The sequence below is a fragment of the Myotis davidii genome, unplaced genomic scaffold, assembly GCF_000327345.1.
Source record: "Myotis davidii unplaced genomic scaffold, ASM32734v1 scaffold1065, whole genome shotgun sequence".
NCBI lineage: Eukaryota > Metazoa > Chordata > Mammalia > Chiroptera > Vespertilionidae > Myotis > Myotis davidii.
In genome coordinates this window covers 1,611,730-1,616,493 of record NW_006297281.1, presented here as the reverse complement: position 1 = coordinate 1,616,493, position 4,764 = coordinate 1,611,730, and positions in this window count along the sequence as shown.

The window sequence follows — 4,764 nt, the reverse complement described above, 5'->3', positions numbered from 1 at the left end:
GCCTCGCCAACGTTGTTACTCTTTCCGTTCTGCTTCTTTCCCACGTTTTGTGATGCAGTCTTGTTGGAGGCCATTGTTTATTGCCGACTGAAGAGTTCATTCCCCGCCTCCGAGCTGCTCTGGGTCCCGCATCTCAGCATCTCTGTGTGTTCCTCCAGTGACTGTCACAAAATACCTCGAACAATCAACTGTAGCACATACGCTCAAGCCCAGGACATCATCATAAAAATCATGCTAGTGTTTAAATAAGATACATTGCATCAAGAGACTCATATTAGATACTTGCTCAGCAAATTATATAAAAAAAATTATTTGAGATTTAAATATTAGCTATTAAGTGGAAAAGTCACATAATTCCGCAAAGACATCAAGTCAAAGGAAACTCAACCTGCAGTAGCAAGTACACCCACAATCTCCGCGTCTTGGCACAATAAAGGTTGGTTCCTCGGGCACTTACAGTCCAGAGCCCCAATTCCTAGTCAGCATCACCTCTCTCTGAGGTGTCCAGTGTCCCCTAGAACCTCAGCACCCTCCGCATCCAGGGAGCAGGTGGTGGAAGAAAGGGTGGAGCCTTGGTCCAGAAAGAGCACATGTCCTTTCTCTCACGGTCTATGGAGAAGGTTTAGAATGTCGTCCCAGGCTGGGCGGCTGCTTCCCGGAAGGTACTGTGTCACGGGCATTGGGACACTATATGTAAATAGAGCCGATAGGCGTGGAGGCCGTGCACACTGCCCACACCCCCACTCACTGCACACGCTATTGTCCTGTTCTAAACCACACTTGTATTCTTGCCCTTGTTCTTTCTTTATTTCTGTCGGATGCCCCAAGATTCCTTCCTTTGCTATTGCTTTTATGCTTGGAAAACCTCCTTTAGTCTCTGCTTTAGATCTGCTGGTGACAAATTCTCTTAGTTTTCCTCCATGGGAGATCTTGACTTTTTCTTCATTCCTGAAGGGTCATTCCTCTGGACATCGAATTCTGAATTGATAGTTCTTTTCAGGGGAAACTACACTTTTTCTAATCTGTTGATTTGTCTTTTCTGAACAAATCCACAGAAATCAAAGTATTGCTTAAATTACTATTGCTTTATAATATACTAGAGGCCTGGTTCATGAAATTCATGCACTGGGGGAGGGGGATCCCTCAGCCCGGCTTGCACCCTCTTGCAGTCCGGGAGCCCTTGGGGGACGTCCAAGTGAGTGACATTTTTAGCTCTGTCTCTGAGGTGGGAGAGGCTCCCACCACCGCCACTGCGCTCGCCAGCCGTAAGCCTGGCTTCTGGCTGAGTGGCACACCCCCTGTGGGAGCGCACTGACCACCAGGGGGCAGCTCCTGCATTGAGCATATGCCCCCTGGTGGTCAGTGCATGTCATAGCGACCAGTCATTCTACCGATCAGTCGATTTGCATATTGGGGTTTTATTATATAGGATTAGTCTCATTTCAAAATTGTCTTGGCTATTTTGTACATTTAAACATTTATACTAATTCTTTTTGTTAATCCTCACTCAAAGATATTTTTCCATTGATTTTTAGAGAGAGTAGAAGGGAGGGGGAAAGACAGAGAGAGAAATATCGATGTGAGAGAGACACATTGATTAGTGGCCTCCTGCATTTGCCCCAACCAGGGCTGGGGATTGAGCCTGCAATTGAGGTATGTGCCCTTGACTGGGATTGAACCTGGGACCCTTCAGTCTGCGGGCTGATGCTCTATCCACTGAGCCAAACCAGTTAGGGCAATATTTATACTAATTTTTCAAACAGATCCCTAAGGCCCATGGAAAACCCCATTGAGCTTTAGAATGAGAATGTACTGAATTTATAAATATGGTATTTCGCTAAGAAGTGCTATCTTTACCATATTGAGACATTTACCCATGAACATAATATAGAGATGTTTTATTTTTGGTCTTTTTAATATTATTTCATAGTGATTTGAATATTTTATTACATTTATTCTCAGGTATTTCATAAGGGTTTTGTCATTGCTAATTTAATCTTCTTGCTTATTTTTACATATTTGTTATTGCTATTATTAACCAAAGCCTATTAATTTTTGGATGTTAATCTCATAAACTTTTTAGGGAATTGACTATATTTTCAATATCTTCTAGAATTATTGAAATATGAGAGTTTTCTACTTTTTGAGTCAATTTGGATAAATTATATATTTTCCAAGTAAATCATCCATTTCATCCAGATTTTCACATTTATTGGTGCAATGTATTAGTACACATTATATTCTCCTGCTAAATCTCTGTATTGTTAGGAATAATCCCCTTTTGTTGGTATATTAATTCTATATTGCATTGTAGTCAATGACTATAGCTCATGCAATTTTATTTTTTGTTTATTTTTTTAAAATATATTTTTATTTATTACAGAGAGGGAGAGGGAGGGGGAGAGAGAGAGGAGAGAAAGAGAGAGAGGCATTGATGTGAGAGGCATACATTGATTGGTTGCCTCCCACATATGCCCCACATATATCAGGGTGGGGATCAAACCTGCAACCCAGGTACATGCCCTTGACCAGAATCGAACTCAAGACCCCACAGTGCACAGGTCGACACTCTAACCCAGGGGTGGGGAACCTTTTTACTGCCAAGAGCCATTTGGATATTTATAACATCATTTGCTGGCCATACAAAGTTATTAACTTAAAAGTTAGCTTGCTTTATTTGGTCAAACATTTAATTAACTCACCCCTAATGCCTTCGCAGGGCCAGACCAAATGATTTAATGGGTCTTATGTAGACTGAAGGCCAGATGGTCTCCACCCAGCTCTAACCACTGAGCATGTCGACCTGGGCTACTTTATTTTTAAAATCTGTGGTGTAACACAGGACATTTTCATGAATGTTTGATATATTTGGAAAGAATATATGTTCTTTGGTTTGAAAAGTGAAATATTGTGTACATTTGCTAGATAAAGATTAATTGCATTCTTCAAATCATTTATAGCCTTACTAAATTTTTGTCTTCTTGATCTCTCAGTTTCTGAGAGATGTTAAAGTGTCCCACTATGTGCCTTTTTAAAATTTCATCTTTTATTCATATCACTTTTTGCTTTTTATTAGAAAGATATTTTGTTGGGTGTATAAACATTTGAAAGTATATTATTTCTTACCAGATTATTCCTCCTATCAATATGAATTCCCTCCTGAATAAGAATAATGACTTGCACCTAGTTTAAGGTAACTTTTACTTTGGTTTACAAAAAACTAGATCAAAAGATTTATATAAGACTAGAGGCCTGATGCACGAAATTCGTGCAAGAGTAGGCCTTCCACTTGTATACATGTATATAAGCCAAACCAATGGACATGGACAACAGGGGGATGGGAGCATGAGTGTGTGTGAGGGGGGAGGTTGAGGGTTAATGGGGGGGTGGGGGGTAAGGACAGATTTGTAATACCTTAACTAATAATAAAAAAAAAAAAAAAGTAGGCCTTCCTTCCCCTGGCTGCCGGCACCGGCTTCCCGCTGGCACCCGGGACCCAGGCTTCCCTCCAAGCCCCAGCTTTGTGCGGAAGGTTGTCCGGAAGGACGTCCCATCTAATTACCATATTACACTTTCATTATTATAGACTAGAGGCCTGGTGCATGAACTGCTCGTTCAGCCCACCCTGTTGATCCCCGGGGACTGCCCCGCCCAAGCCCTGCGCAGAGGCATTTGCCGGATAGCCTCAGGCAAAGGTTAGATTAGCACCACCCTAGAGATCCAGGACAGAAGTTCTCCCACTGCAGACACAGCTGATTCTCACAGCCAGTTGGTCTGGAGGTCAAATCTCCCCCAGTGTTACCTAAAACAATCAAGGCTTAACTACAACAAGACTGCGCACAAAGACCACAAAGGGGTGCACCAAGGGTGTCCACCTCAGGGAATTGGGGAGGCTGAGCCACTGGGCCCTATAGGATACCTAGCACTCAAAGCCATTCTACAAGACAGGGAAGCATAAAAAATGCGGAGACAAAGAAACAGGTCACAAATGACAGAAATGGAGGAAAGCAAACTACTGGATATAGAGTTCAAATGTAGTGTTTAAATACTATTTCCCTTTAAAAGAAACAAGTGCAGGCCAGAAGGGAATGGCAAGAAATATTCAAAGTGATAAATACCAAGCACCTACAACCAAGATTACTTTATCCAGCAAAGCTATCATTCAGAACTGAAGGTCAGATAAAGAGCTTCACAGAGAAGGAAAAGCTAAAGGAGTTCATCACCACCAAACCAGTATTATATGAAATGCTGAAAGGTATCCTTTAAGAAGAGGAAGAAGAAAAAGGTAAAGATACAAATTATGAACAACAAATACGCATCTATCAACAAGTGAATCTAAGAATCAAGTGAACAAATAATCTGATGAACAGAATGAACTGGTGATTACAGTAGAATCAGGGACATAGAAAGGGAATGGACTGACTATTCTTGGGGCGGAAAGGGGTGTGGGAGATGCAGGAAGAGACTGGACAAAAATTGTGCACCTATGGATGAGGACAGTGGGTGGGGTGGGAACTGGGAGGAGGGGAGTTATGGGGGGGAAAAGGAGGAACAAATGTAATAATCTGAACAATAAAGATTTAATTTTAAAAAAAGTTGTAGTAAAACAGCAAAAGGGGCAGAGGAAATCAGTGAAGCATATTATAGCTTAACCACTCACCTGAACTGAAGCTTTGAACAAGCCTTCCAATCCCAGATAACATGAGCAATCCTTTATCACACACCTTCGTACTTTTACTTGCTATTTTTGAGGTTAAGATTCTA